This window comes from Bufo bufo, chromosome 10 (assembly GCF_905171765.1).
Source record: "Bufo bufo chromosome 10, aBufBuf1.1, whole genome shotgun sequence".
Classification (NCBI taxonomy): Eukaryota; Metazoa; Chordata; class Amphibia; order Anura; family Bufonidae; genus Bufo; species Bufo bufo.
In genome coordinates, this window is record NC_053398.1 from 93,871,474 (window position 1) to 93,888,027 (window position 16,554).

General features: G+C 42.8%; 1 protein-coding gene across 2 annotated transcripts in view; it reads right to left on the reverse strand.

Moving 5' to 3' along the window:
- Window positions 1–16,554, reverse strand: part of PC (pyruvate carboxylase) — a 495,508-nt gene that overhangs the window by 171,534 nt on the left and 307,420 nt on the right. The window lies entirely within an intron of this gene.

The following is a 16,554-nucleotide window of genomic DNA, read 5'->3' on the forward strand; positions in this document are numbered from 1 at the left end:
TTCTTGTCCGTTTTAGGCATTGTTACAATGGATCCGCAAAAAAAAAAAGAAAGTGCATAAGGATGTCATCCGTTTTTTGTTTTTTTTGCGGATCTGCAATTTGTACTCATTTTGAGTTAAAAATAAATTTTTAATTGGTCTTTCTTAAACTTATGGCATCTTATTTTCTGTACAGAGCTGACATGCTCTAGTAGCATCCTTTGTATTTTCTGTCTTTTCCATTAGACCAGGGGCAGATGGGCTTCTTAGCTCTCTGGCCTTTTATAAACACTTATTATCTTACTGATAAGAATGTGGCTTAATTAAGTGTTAATTAAGTGATAAGAATGTGGCTTAATTAAGTGTTAAGTGTGAACCGGTCAGTAGTTTACAGTTAAGGGTTATTAGATGACCAGCACAAAGTGAAAAGAATAGTCACAAAGCTAAAAAAAAACAACAAAACTGTTCCCCACCCTCCTCTCTGTACCTCATGTCTCCTCATGAACTCTATTCTCACAGAGATTAAGCTGAAGATCTGTATTCAGGATCATAATCCCTGACAAGTAGGGAAGAGAGGAGGACGAGGCAGCTCTTTAGCTCAGTTTCCTGAAGTAACTTGTCCTCCTGTCTGATTAGGACAGGTTTTGTGTGTACTAGTAGGACGACTTATAACTAATGAAGGTATTTGGGAATATATTTATAATTAAGTAATATTTAAGTATTTTCAATAAGTTTATTTTCGTCATTCCCAGAGAACCTATTTAACTGCCATTGATATAGCACACTAGTATATCACATACAGGTACTATGAAGATGTAAGCTTTGATGGCAACGGGAATCAGAAAGCCAAAGACACAAGACTATGTGTACCTACACCCAGTTAATGACCACCCATTCTTCCAGAACATTGAGAGTTAATTCCAGGTATTATTCCTTACAGTACTCAAGTGACTACCATGCGCTACATCAGACGATGCACAATCCCTTCAGCTGCTAATAGTTTCAACGATACAATTGAGTTTAATGGAGCTGAGCATGTTGCTTCCATAAGGCACTTAAAAACCCTTTCTCATGTGATACGCTGATATATTAGCAATGAAAGGGTTAAAAGAATGGAGCAATACTTTACAATTAAATAGGAAGCAAGAAAGTGTGCATACAATTTAAAGATGGACACCCTCATGCCAACAGCCATTATCTCTGCCACAGCAGGCATAGGCCCTGAGGGAGACATCAGATGAAGGTTGATGGCTTTGTAATCATGACAAAAACGCAATGGGGTGGAAGGAGAGAGGCCTACAGAACAGGGTCTGAAGGAAGGAGGCCTCAATTATAGTGTCAACGCGTCATCTGCTTATAACACTGAAGTGCTTTTCCTAACAGCAATGTAGTTTACTGGAAGAGACATCTCACAACACATTCATAAGCCATGAGACAGTGCGCACATTTTCTGCATACTGTAAAAGTATGGTGAGAAGACAGTGTCATGGCAGTGTGAGGAAAGAATGTGGGTGCCAAAGTTCTAATTAGCAGATCATTTGGCTAAAGTTTCATTTTTAACATTTAATGTGAATGGCCAGCATAGCCGAATATGATCAAACGCTTCCCAAAAATATTACCACCAGCATGTGGAATCTTAAATCCAAAAAACTGTTCTATTTGATGGATAAAGAAAGGTGTTGTACGGGAATAGACACATTATGCACAACCGTTCACACTTCACTGTGTGTATATATACAACCCTGCCTCATATATCATCACACTGGATGGAGAAGTGTGAACAAGTAACAGCAATTCTATCTTTAACCTGTTAATGGCATGATGTTAGACCCCCCCACAGAGCTCCTACACTATCAAGTCTTTCCAGACAGGATTAGAAGACACCCTATATCATCTAACATAAGCAAGTACCATGAAGGGTAGTTTTACATGGCTAGATGCCAGGACCTAAACGAGCACCGATGGACTATGTATCACCCTTCACGAAGATTGATGGATTCAGAATTGATAATTGAATGAACTTTCGTTCCTCCAATCAATGGCCCACAAAAAAGGGCCTTTAGTCCAGTAGTGCCAAATGACAATGTCCAAAAGGACCCAGCCAGCCGCCCCTGAAATCAGAAGTGGCCCTGGACTTAGGGGACTAAAGGAAGATGGCAGGTGGCATGGGCAATCTTAGATACACATTGTTATCTTCAGGAGCAAGTTTGGGCCATAAAAATAAAGAAATGTGTCCCAACCATGAGGATATAGTTACAGCTGAAGCAAGACTGAAACCCAGTCCCATGTAGCACAGCTTCTGTGATAGGCATCTCTATGAAATACAAAGCTGCTATGACTTTGTAGATATGCCAAGACACGCCACGTTAGTCTATCACCCAGTTCTGTACAGTGAGAGCTTGAAGTATCCGAGAACTAGAAATCTCCAAGCAATACCCAAGAGAATCCAGTAGCCATGAGCGTACATTTCTGTGGCTTTCCAGCAGGGAATAATAGCCTGGGGCCATACTGCCATCTGAAGTCTTGCACTTAAATGCATTACTTCTTGGAAACCTCCAAACTGATCATTCGGAGAAACGATGGGAAGTCGTTCACTCTAGAGACAGAACTACTCTTTGTGTTCTTTTCCCATCATCATAGAATTTGTGTGCTTGTTGAATCTTTGTTGGCTCCATCTTGATTCTGATTATAAAGGTTAATCCTTCTTTTGATGGTTTTCTGGGTAGTTCCATAGCTCCAGCCTATGCTGGATACATTTGCTCAAGAAATAAATGAGAATTTCAGTGGAATGTTTCCTATAACTAGTGTAGTGCTTGCTGAAGTTACAATATTAAAGGAAAGCTACCACCAGCGACCTCCCTACCAAACTGCACAGACACATAGTTCACCTGATTAAAACACTGTTTGTTGATCTGAGATTCAATTCCCGAGTTATGACACTTTTACTTAAAATGCAAATTTGGGCTTTGGTGCAATAAGAGCATCAGCATTGCTCTTGTTGCACCTAAGGCCTTTTTAACACTGGTGTTAATGGTTCTGGCCTGCCGGATCCGTAACTACCGTGTGCAGCCATGTGCTGCCGTTAGTCTGTCCGGCCCCAAATATGCACGCAGCGGTTTTTGTCCGGCTGTCTCTTTGCCGTGCTGTGGCCAGATTATAGTGAATGGGGTCGGACGGACTAACGGCTGCACATGGTAGTTAAGGATTCGGCAGGCTTTTCCCCTGCTGGAACCATTAACGCCAATGTGAAACAGGCCTAAGGTCCACTCATTTCTGTGGCCTGCCCCTCCCTGGCTGCTCTGAATGACAGGGCCAGACAGTGGAAAATCAGCCAGGGAGGGGCTGGTCACAGAAATGAGTGGAGTGTGGGTGCAACAAGTGCAACTGTAACGCCCTCATTGCACCAAAGGCCTAATCTGCATATTAAGTAACAGTATCATAATTCAAGAACGAAGCATCATATTGACAAAAGAAAAACAGTGTTTTAAATAGGTGCAACTGCAATGTATCAATGCAAACAGTTGGATAGAGAGGTCACTGGTGACAAGTTTCCTTTAATTGGTTCCAGGATGGCAACTATAAGTTGAGAAAATCGATACTTGAGACCATAACTAATCATTGGTTCTGATATCCACAAAATTAAAAATAAAGTTTTACATACAGAAGTAGCTTCGGGAAGCTGTAAATCGAGTACAGGACCTTCTTCAGCGCCCTGTATAGCACACACAGGTACCAGAAAAAAAAGAATTTGACCTACCTCACTTGGTGTACAACTGGAGCTACTCATCCTAGCACAGGTGGTACAGAACATGTAGTACTGCATCGTACTGTCAGAGGCGCTACTAGGCAGCCAATCAGTGCATGTACTGCAGGATGTTTACGTGAAATGGTCATGTTGATTGGCTGGATCTTCCACCCAATCACATGCAGAATGGCAGTAAGCTGAATGTGATTTCAAGTTACAACAGCCCAGGAATGATAAATATATGCTGGAAATATTGTAACCTGATGTCGTAACTTGACGGACCACTAACATATTTGGCAACAACCAATGTGACAAATAACTGAGGAATCCAAAAAAGGGAGAAAAAAAACTTTGTGATGGTAAGGTGGCAGTCCTGAAATCGTAAAACGGGAAATCTTCTACTTCCAAAATTCATCTCAAGCTGTATGTCAAAGTGAAACATAAAAACAGCCGCATAGTGCCAGAGCCGGATTGAAAACTTCTACGCTGAATAAATCTAATGCACATAGGGATATGAGTGAATGGATGACGAGCGATGAAATGTCAGCACCTGAGACGTGGGCTTGTTCGGGGGAGTAAATTGACTTTCTAAGTGATCTCATCTGGTAAAACAGTTGAATATTTAGTCATGTTTAAATCAACTACCAAATGATCTCAACCTAAATGTCAGTGATCACGAGAAATGCTGAGAGTTGGGGAGCCTTCACATGCAGCCGATTTTCTGCGACTAAAAATCGGTTTCATTCACCAGAATAGAGCTTGCAGAAATCCACATGCTTGTTGCTAAAGCAATCCCATTCAGAAGAACCAAACTGGTTTTCAACACAATCTGTCATGTGTGAAGGCATCCTTAGACTGGGTGAAGCCACAGTTACCATTTTATGATGGTGGTTTCATCTTCTAAAAACACAATGCAGAGGTAAAACTGGACAGAGTGCTTTTCTCACAGACCCCAATGCATTAGTACTGGGGTATATGAGACTTACCGTACACTACATCCCTATGGAGCCCTGCCATAGGCAGGAAGTCCATAGGAGCCTATGTGTGGCAGTTTCTTAATTCAGGAGTACAGATTCTGCCGCACAAGCCATCCAGGTCCCCTGGTCCGCGCTAGGGGGAGTTGGTACACACCTGGAAGCGCGCGCTTCTGTTTTTTTTTCCCGTTCCCAGATGCAGTGGTCACCAGAAGTTATATTCTGTAAAGAGAGACTGATATAATTTTATGTCTGGCCTAATTCTTCAAAAACCCTTTCGCACCCCTTTATTGTGAGCCAAAACCAGATTTGGGTCAAAAACCACAGAACAGATGCAAATCTTTCCATTATACCATATCTCTGAATAAGGCTTCACTGGTTTTTGTTGACAATAACTGATGGAAAAAACTTACAAAATAACTGCACTCAGCCTAACCTGCACAGAGATTTCGTTGAAGATTTGTACCCCTCCCATGTTTGTGACCCATTCACAGTTTTAGCTTACAAATGATGCAAAATAATGATCAAAGGGCAAGACTGAATGAGGGTTGGGTGATAGCTGAAATTTTCCTGATGATAATGCAATTGTGGTTAATCATCTGATTTTCAAAAGTGGCGAGCACTGTGTCCTCCTTTATGTTTACCAGGCACAGCTATTGCCACTGAAAAACAAATTTATGGGCTCACCTCATCACTAAACAGATAAATGTGCAGTCCAATGTGCACATTATTCTGAACCCTTAAAATCAAATAAACACATAAGTATAAATCTATTGTGGCCGTTAGGTGAAGTAGGGAACAGTGCAGCCCTAAACTCCACCTTCACCACTGTCCCACCCTATTTGGAAAATCTGCACTAAATGGAGACCCCCAACTGGTCAACGGTCCCTACCCTGGTTAAGTGCACAGGACCTAAACTAGAGAGGAAAGAGAAGTCAGACAAACCAGGATGGAACCAGGGAATAAATATCATAACCAGAATGCGAAACAAAGTCGAAGTACAATACCAAACAGGGTCAATACCAGGTAATCACGTCAGGAGGACAGTGGCACTCTAGATTTGCAGTCTAATCAATTACTTTTATTCCATTTTACATTCCAAAAAATGTTTTCCTGGCTTAAAAAAAATACATGACTACTATTTGCTCAAGTCCAAAACACAGCACACAAACAGATTAAAAATTATAGGCAAATTAAAAGTAAAATAAAAATATAGGTGAATTAAAAATGGAGGCACTAAGACACTGGGGTCCAGAAGGCCGCTATTCGCAGGGCCCTTGCATCTTACTGATAAGCACAAAACTCCTGTTTATGTAATCTACGTTTTTGATTTAGGCAAATAGTACGTCATATATATTTTTTAAACCATAGGAAATTTTATTTGGAATGTGAAATGGAATAAAAGTAATTGATTAGACTGCAGTCTAGATAGCCACTACAGATTTACCGAGCTAGTTCCATAATTTTAGTAGCGACTCTTCCTGGTATTACAACAAAGAGCCGCGCAGTCCCATTCGAATCAATAGAACTGAGCAGCAATACCAGCCACTGCTAAGAGTAAGACGCTGTGCCCTGTGAGCAATGACGGGGATGTGGTGCTCGGTGGATCAGCGAGCACTTGATTCAAGACGTGCCTTTACTTACCACAAGAAAAAAAATAAAAGACCATCTCACAAAGGCTTTGATTTTACCTCCTTCTGGACCAAAGCTGCATAAAAGCTTGACAGACTATTTTGCTCTTATATTTTACATTTCCAGTTTATAGTTTTTAGACAAAGCTCCCATGAATTGGAATGGCATCACGTGAACACACCTGGCCCCCTTTCCTGTGAAACAGTTTGGCACATCTGAAGACTGCTCTGTGAAGTCTCGGCTACTCAGATGAAAAATTGAATGCTGCTGTTTTCATTAACTTCAATTGAGATGCTAATTGTGTTGAACCTACTGCATGTGAAAGGCCCATTTCTGATGCTACGACTGCAGGCAGAACATCAGGATACTAAATGAGGAAATTCCTGCTAAATTCAAGCCAGCATGGGAATGAGACATATGCACTACAAATACATGAAGCCTGTAATGCATTCATATGTTATAGCTGAGGACGGGTTTCTTTTGGCTGGGTTTCAGGTTTTCTGGTGCAGTTTTTGAAGCCAAATTTGGTGTAGATCATAAAGGAATCTACTCCTGGATTTGGCTCCAAAACTGCATAAACGTATAATACCCAGCCTTAGATTACGGCCATATGGTCAGGTTACCTGATGCCGTTTTGGAAGCAAAAAACAGGAATGAATTCAAAACAGAGGGAATTTCTGTCCTTTATACTTTATTTCCTTTTATAATCTTCTCCTAATTTTGGCTTCCAATACTGAATTTGGACCTTGCGGCTATAACCTTAGGCCTTCTTCACACATCAGTGAGTTCCATTAATGATTGCAAGCCAAAATCATGAGTGGGGGTTATACGGTATGTGACGGATACCACGCCTCGTGCCCACTTGACGTCACCTACGTCGAGCTCACGAGATGCGGTATGGTCACGGGTTACCACAGCGTGACGTTATGCCCTCCAGAGGAGCAGGTAAGGTCAGCTTGGTACAGTTTACACAGACATCTCCTGTCCACGCGGGCACAGAGAGGCAACGAGCTGAGAGCCTTTTCACTGCCGCCGTGAAAAAGCGCCTTCTCAGCCTGGGTATACTGCCACCAGCTTCTCGTTTGATATAAGCCCGGTCTGCTAACGGGATTATATAGGGTGAGAAACCAACCTGCGGTAGCTTATAACCAGGCCGAAACACGGACGTGGGGATTCGTGATCAAGATACAAGATAGCACAAGATGAAATTATATATTTAAGGGCGCACTAGATATAACACAATATACACAGAGAACATATACAGTGGTCTGAGGTTACAAATACAGGTGATCTAGGTACAACAGGGTTAAGCAGAGCAAAAGTCAGTTACCGGGTAAGATAAAAGTTCCTTTTGGTTATAATGGTGGAATAGTCCTTGGGTGCAGTGATGTCAGCTGGTTCCCAGTCTCTCCAAACACATTGGCATGATGTGACCCCCTTCAGAAAAGACGCCGCCCGCTGGCTTACATGGGCTTATGAACTGTAGCTAGCCGCTCCCCTCCCCGCCTATGGGTAGGGTCCACCCCTCCTTCTCTGGTGCTGGCAGAAAATGACCCATAAAACCCCTTAGGGCTCATAGCCCCAGACCAGAATGTCGCAGGAAGATGGTTCCGGGCCCAATTTATCCGGCTACAACTAGAGTCCAAACATGGTGCCACTATGTGGTTTCTGTGGGGAGATATCTATATCTCACCTCCCGGGCATCCTAACCTCAAGCCAGGACCACGTTGACGTTTGGCTTTGCCCCAGGATCGCAAAAAGATTACCGAATTATGCCTGGGATGGACGGACAGTTCATAATTCCTTATGAAATGTAGGTGCCAACATGTCTGGGAGGTATCATTGATCCTGGGCAAGGGCTGAAACCTCCTGCTGGGGGTTTTCCTGCAGGATTAGCTTGCCTCCAAACTGTCTGGTTGAGGTGTGACGTTATCCACCTGTGGCCTTCTTGAAGCCTGGACCCCTGGGGCTTCCTCCCTTGCTAGCTGACATCAGATGGCTGGGGGGTGAGAAATTATTTTGCATGTACACTGACTGTGTATATGCTAAAAGGTGAATCACATGACAATCAGGGCTGCCAATAAATGATAAACCATATTCCTCACAACAGAGACAAGGTATAATGTAAAGATTTGCACATGTTCTCTGTTGTAGACCCGCGCATGGTTTTGAATCACCGATAGACATCCCTGACCAAACACTGACCTGAAAGAGGCCTTATAACATATCAAGAGAGAGGTAAAGCCAAAAAATATTTTCTACTAGATATACATGCTTTCGTTTATTTCGACTAATGCTTTAATCACACAGTCAGTGATTTCCATCTGAGCCAAAACCAGGTGCTGCTCTAAACATAGAACAGGTGTAGATCTTTCCCCTAGATCTTATCTCTGTGGAGGCTCCAGTCCTGATTTTGGCTCACAATCACTGATGGAAATCACTGACCACAACACTGACGTGTGAATAAAGCATAAGGCCACTGTTGCACTGTCCATGTTTATAAGCCAAAACCAGTAGTATGTCCAAGTCATAGATGAGTGATAAATCTTGGCAATATACTTTTTCTCTGTAGGTTCCACTCCTGGTTTTGGCTTACAAATACAGATTAAGAAGTTATTTAGTGATGTCTATACCTGGCCACATCTCTGCAGTATGAGGTAACTGTATATGTGTACTAATCTTTAGGTGGGGCTTGGAGCGGCCAGGAGAGTAGAAAACAATTAGTTTTGGAACAGAGAGCTCAGCTCCATTGAAGACATCATGGTAAGATGTCTTGCTACCATCACCTCTCTTTGTATCATATGGCCATTAGCCGACTGCCATGTTGGGCACTGGTGGATAGAGTCCACCCATTTATTGATGACTCTGGGTGACTGTTACTTTACTTAATCTTTCTATATATTTTTTTTCACAGTTTAGTATGTCATGTTAAATCTATTTTCCACCAAACTTTTGATCTCATGATAATATGTTTGTGCCCAACCCCCACTTCTGGTACCAAAAATACGCTTATTGTTTATAAAATGATACAAAATGTTGATATCGTCTGGTTGTCTATAAATGGGACCCTGGGCATCCATTAGACAAGGGAAAGGTGACAGTAAAGCTGTCATATCGGATCTCTAGAAGTGGCTAAATATATCCATAGAGATCATTGACACAGTCTAATAAAATGCAGGAACTTGGGCAGTTGAGATTCTGTGCATTGTAGATATTGGAGTTCATCCAATAGTTAATAAGGAAGAGTGTCCAGATGTTTAGGAAACATTGTGAAAAATGCACCTGTGTATTTAGAGCCCTAGTGTAGTAGATCCATGACTTTTACTTGCAAATATTCATGGAGTTAAAGAGTTAGGGAAAAATAAGGGTTAAATAAAAAAAATGTATAAATCCCTTTAACTATGGGTGCCTTTAAGTGAGGCTTTGACTGTTCATATAGGTCAGGGTATTTTTACTCTAGCGTTAAAGTTTCCCGGTATGGAGTTCCATCATAGGGGCTCACTACTGGGGGAAAAAATGGCTTCAGTTTTGTCCCCATTCATTGTCAATGGAGAAAAAACTGAATAGAACTAAATGCTCCAAAATGCATTCCGTTCCGTTTAGTTGCATTCCCAGACTAGAGAGCAAACCGCAACATGTTGTATTTTGCTTTCCGTCCTGGGATGCGGAGCAACAGGGATCCGGCATTACCCCCAATGCAAGTCAATGGGGATGGATCTGTTTTCTCTGACACAATTTGCCACAATAGAAAACGGATCCGTCCCCCGTTGACATTCAGTGGAGTTAATGACGTCTTGGCAATATTAAAGATATGTTCCGGCGGGTGAACAGCCTGTTGGATCAGTCCTGCCGCTAGTTCACGTGAGCCCCCGGATTGCCGCTCCGTCCGCATTGACTTTTAGTCCGGCTGCCTCTCGCCGTGCGCTGCCATGCCACCGCCGGAACTCCGCCCTCGCCACCATTATAGTCAATGGGGACGGAGCGGCAGTCTGGGGGCACACGTGAACTAGCGGCAGGAAGCATCCGAGAGGCTGTTCACCCGCCGGAACAGCCTGCTGGAGTCCCCTGCCGCTAGTGTAAAACTAGCCTTAAAGATAATACAACCGGATCCGTTGCAGATGCAGACGGTTGTATTATCAGTCACGAGAGCGTTTTTGCTGAACCCTGCCGGATCCAGTAAAAACGCTAGTGTGAAAGTAGCCTAAGACGCCAGCCTCTCCCCAAATTCTGAGCTTGGTATAAGTTGGTACGAGCACACAAATTGGTTTCGAGTCTGCGCAGTTATATCTATTTTTTCAGAAAAGAAAAAAAAAAAAAAGAGGGGGAGAAAGCAGGGAAAACTAACGGAAAGTACGCGGATACAAAAGAAATGTAGTCCTGAGTTAAGTAAGTGATTAAGACTTTAAATGTTGCATGTTAATTGTTATTTGGTTTAATACAGATTATACACAAGAAGAAACAGAGTGAAGATTAATTATAGCTTCCTTTCTTTCACATACAAGGCTCATCTTTGAGGAAGGATGTGCAGCATGTGTAGAGGGAAAAAAAGAAAACTGTACTTTTATATGTGTACTTAAAGAGGTGATTTTAATGATGATTGTATATAATATGGGGTATCCGTTATATAATGATTAAGCCCATGTGGAATTGTATTGATTTTGTTTGTCTAATATATGCACTTTTTAGCGTTTTTGCCTTGAATAATTGGATTTTCATCTGTTTGTATAACTTCCTGTTTGTAGGAGAGAAGAGAAAAGACAGAAGATAAGAAAAATGTAGAAGATGTTTCTCGCTCACTCTTAGTGCATCTCTGGAAGCTATGAACAGCTGTGTGTGAATGGTTTGTTCAGTTACAGGAAAGCTGGGTACTTGTATGGGGGCGGGGTGTTGTGGAGGTCACATTTAAAGGGAACGGAGCGCTGTTGAATTCACTGTAAAGGGGGCGGGTTATTGTGGAAATCACCGTTAATGAGACAGGTTACAAAGGTCACAGATAAAGAGCCGACCGCTGTGGAGGTCATTGTTAAAGGGGCAGGCACTGTGGAGGTTACTGTAAAAGGAGCGGGTGGGGGGGGGGGACTGTGAAGGTCACTATTAAAGGGGCAGCTGCTGTGGAGGTCACCGTTAAGGGGGTGGGTTATTGTGGAAATCACTGTTAAGGAGACTGGGTACTGTGAAAGTCACTAATAAAGGGGCGGCCTGTGTGGAGGTCACTGTTAAAGGGGAGGGCGCAGTGGATGTTACTGTTAAGGGGGCAGGTCGCTGTGGAGGTCACTGTTAAGGGAGGAGGGGACAGTGGAGGCCACTATTAAAGGGGCAGTGGGGTACTGTGAGGTTACTGTTAAGGGAGCGGTGTACTGTGGCAGTCACTGTTAAAGGGGAAGTCGCTGTGGAGGTCTCAGTTAAGGGGGCCGGGAATGGTGGAGGTCACAGTTAAGGGGACTGTAACCTATGGTCAGTGTTAAGTGGTGGGTGCTGCAGAGCAGTGTTTCCCAACCAGTGTGCCTCCAGCTGTTGCAAAACTACAACTCCCAGCATGCCCGCACAGCCAAAGGCTATCCGGGCATGCTGGGAGTTGTAGTTTTGCAACAGCTGGAGGCACACTGGTTGGGAAACACTGCTGTAGAGGTCACTGTTAAGGGGGCGGGTCCCTGTGGAGGTCACTGTCAAGGAGTGGGGTGCTGTGGAACTCACTGTGAAGGTCAAAGTTAAAGTGGTGGGCTGCTGTGTAGGTCCCATTTTAAACAGGAGGGGCACTGTCGGGGTCACTGTTAAGAGGGAGGGGTACTGTAGATGTCACTTTTATAGGGGATGTTGTCGATATCTTAACGACACAAACGTTAAAATGAAAGATGAAAGAATTATTACTAATACGGTGTTGGACCCCCTTTTGCCTTCAGAACGGCCTTAATTCTACGTGGCATTGATTCAACAAGGTGCTGATAGCAATCTTTAGAAATGTTGGCCCATATTGATAGGATAGCATCTTGCAGTTGATGGAGATTTGAGGGATGCACATCCAGGGCACGAAGCTCTCGTTCCACCACATCCCAAAGATGCTCTATTGCAGGCATCCTCAAACTGCGGCCCTCCAGCTGTTGTAAAACTACAACTTCCACAATGCCCTGCTGTAGGCTAAAACCTGTAGGCTGTTCAGGCATGCTGGGAGTTGTAGTTTTGCAACAGCTGGAGGGCCGCAGTTTGAGGATGCCTACTCTATTGGGTTGAGATCTGGTGACTGTGGGGGCCATTTTAGTACAGTGAACTCATTGTCATGTTCAAGAAACCAATTTGAAATGATTCGAGCTTTGTGACCTGGTGCATTATCCTGCTGGAAGTAGCCATCAGAGGATGGATACATGTTCTCATTCTGTTTACGCCAAATTCAGACTCTACCATTTGAATGTCTCAACAGAAATCGAGACTCATCAGACCAGGCAACATTTTTCCAGTCTTCAACAGTCCAATTTTGGTGAGCTCGTGCAAATTGTAGCCTCTTTTTCCTATTTGTAGTGGAGATGAGTGGTACCCAGTGGGGTCTTCTGCTGTTGTAGCCCATCCGCCTCAAGGTTGTGCGTGTTGTGGCTTCACAAATGCTTTGCTGCATACCTCGGTTGTAACGAGTGGTTATTTCAGTCAACGTTGCTCTTCTATCAGCTTGAATCAGTTGGCCCATTCTCCTCTGACCTCTAGCATCCACAAGGCATTTTTGCCCACAGGACTGCCGCATACTGGATGTTTTTCCCTTTTCACACCATTCTTTGTAAACCCTAGAAATGGTTGTGCGTGAAAATCCCAGTAACTGATCAGATTGTGAAATACTCAGACCGGCCCGTCTGGCAACAACAATCATGCCACGCTCAAAATTGCTTAAATCACCTTTCTTTCCCATTCTGACATTCAGTTTGGAGTTCAGGAGATTGTCTTGACCAGGACCACAACCCTAAATGCATTGAAGCAACTGCCATGTGATTGGTTGACTAGATAATTGCATTAATGAGAAATAGAACAGGTGTTCCTAATAATTCTTTAGGTGAGTATATATATATATATATATATATATATATATATATATATATATATATATATATATATATATATAGAGAGAGAGAGAGAGAGAGAGAGAAAAGGAGAGAGGAGATTCGGACAAAACTTTTAATTAATGATAAAACATAAGGAAACTGGGGATATCTGCAAACAAAATACCAAATTATATGAAGTATGAACCAATATACAACACTGAGTACATTTTCAAAATTTCTATTTCTCTGCTTTTAAAACAGAAAGTGATACCTCAAAGTATTTATTACTTAACATTCCCTATATGTTTACTTTATGGTGGCATCATTTTGTAAATGTAAGTTTATTTTTTTAGGACGGTTGAAGGCTTAGAAGTTTAGAAGCATTTTAAAACCTTTTTTTTAGCACCAATTCCGTTATAAAGTGATTTTGAGGGGCTTACTTAATGGAAACGACCCATAAATGACCCCCTTTTAGAAACAACACCCCTCAAATTATTCAAAACTGATGTTACAAACTTTGTTAACCCTTGAGGTTTTCCACAAGAATTAAAGGAAAATGGAGGTGAAATTTCAAAATTTCACTTTTTTGGTAGATTTCTTATGTTAATAATTTTTTTCTTGCAACACAGCAAGGGTTAACAGCAAAATAAACCTCAAAATATATTACTCTGATTCTGCAGTTTACAGAAATACCCATATGTGGCAGTAAACTGCTCTATCGGCATGTAGCAGTGATCAGAAGGAAAGGAGCGCCATATGGATTTTGGTGGCAGATTTAGCTTGAATGGTTTTTAGGCACCATTTTGTATTTGAAGAGACCCCTACAGTGGAAACCCTCAAAAAGTGACCCCATTTTGTAAATTACACCCGTTAAAGAATATAATAAGGGGGGTACTGACTACTTTGACCCCCTAAGCGTTTTACGGAATTTGGAAACACTTGGCTGTGAAAATAAAAAGTTTCATTTCTCACAAAAAATTTTGCTTTAGCCCCAAATTTTTCATTTTCACAAGGGGTAACAGGAGAAAAAGCACCCCATAATTTGTTACCCATTTTCTCCTGAATACATCAACAATACATATGTGGTGTTAAACTGCTGTAAGATCAAGACTTTTTGATTGCTTGGTGTTACACTTTTTGTGAGGCAAGGTAATATTTTCTATTTGTTCACAGCATTTACCTGAGGGGCCATCTCATGTGATATTTTTTATACAGGAAGTTGGTGCAGACTCAGCGATACCTAATATGTCTAATTTTTATTTTTGTAAAATTTTACACATTGAAAGCCTTTTTGAACAGAATAAAATCTTGTTTGTGTTTTTCTTATTTTTGGGCGATTGTTTTAGGTAGGGGGTACTTCTGTATTGTAATGCATTGGCTGTAAGTCTATTACCAGAGTAATACACTTACAGCCTTCCTGCCTGTGACATCCAGGGGGCTGGATCTCAGGCTCACACGGATGGCAGCCACGATGTCTAAGGAAGGTATTGGGCTGCCGGCCAAGCCATTGGGTCCCCGTCACAACAGCGCGGGGACCCAATGGACACGCGGACTCGTCAGGATACCGCACGTGCCACGGTCAGTGCTGACCGCGGCAGTGCAAGGGTTAATGCGCCGGCATCTGTGTTTTTACCGATGCCGTCGAATACAGCAGGGGTCCGGCTATCAGTGACTGCCAGACTCCTGCAGCTGATCGGGCGGGCGCAGCTCCTGCGCCCACCAGATCAGAACGCCGTAGCTGTAAGGCGCTGGGATTTCTGACCCAGTTCCCAGTGCCATACATATACGGAGCTTGTATGCTATGGGTTAAAGGATAACAGTCACACTTAGACCCCAAGTTCATTTTTCATATATGTAGTTACTAATAACATGATATTCCAGAATCCGTTCCTATTAGACTGACTTACCCCATATTTAATAAGATTCAGCCCTTAGCAACCAGTCTGCATAAAACTGCAATTTCACTATTCAGTTAAGATGGCCGCCACTGCCCTCACCCTGAGGCTAATCCCGCCTGCCCTCACTAACCAGTAACAATAGCCCCCCAAAAGTGTCAGTAACCAGAGCCCTCCCCCTAAAGGGTTAATCTCCTGCAGCACAAAGGGGTCCTCTTACCACATGTTGCTTTCATTTATACACTGAGCAGACGGCAGATCTCCCTTTCCTGGTCTGCGCTGCTCCAAATCTGCATTCTCCAGCTCTGCTGAGTGAGGGAGTGTCTGCCAAGCGCAGGGACAGGGAGAAGTGCACACAGCCCAGGCACTGTTATCAGCTGCTGGGGAGGACCTGGCTTTAATCCTTTACTTACAGTCCCTGGCTGTCTGCTGCCATGCCTAGCAACCCTATTTTAAGCACAGGTAAAAGTAGGCAGTACAGGGAACAAAACTGTGGAATTAAGGGGTAATTGAATACACAGTAAAAGGTTGAAATAGGGCCACCAAGGAGATATTAATCACCACAATCCAATACCCCAAAAAGTATATAAAATGACAGCTATACTTTAAGAACAAAGATGAGGACCGCCCCCTGAAGTGCAACCTACTTCATGTACGTTTTTTATTTTGGAAACCCTTTCACTCATTGGGCAAAATATTAAACAATTGAGAATAGTACATGTATATGTAAGTGTACAATGAGAGTTAGGTATAGGGATCATCAAAGTTTTTGCTTTGACAGGGGACCTCTTGGTTCCATTGTGCCATGTTATTTAAAAGCAGTGTTGGACCAACAAAAGTCATAATGGGACATTTGTGTGTTTTGTTTAATCCATCCGTTGTGGGGTTGATGGGAAGAAATTGCCATAGATGGAGTTATTTTGGACTGATTCTAAACCTATCGGCTGAGTTAATTTCGAGCTAAATGTATTTTGAAACATTTCTGCTAGAAAATGTGGAACTGTTCAAGTTTGTCTTCAATTCTTCCCCAAGTGTAGGCTGTATCAGCTGTTTAGCAGACCCAGAACTGACAACCTCAAAAGTGCCCAAGAACTGACTGACCACCTTAACAGTGCCCATGTGCTCACTGACAACCTCTGCGGTGCCCAGGTGCTGCCCAAGTCAACAGGACCACGTGTGGTAAGACACAGGTTTTGATGGCCTGCCTTCAACCACGCTGAACAAGGCCTTATTGCTCGCACTACTGTTGTCCGGGTGGACATCGCAAAGGTAATCGTCTGCCCAAGACTTCCCGCAGTACTCCAACC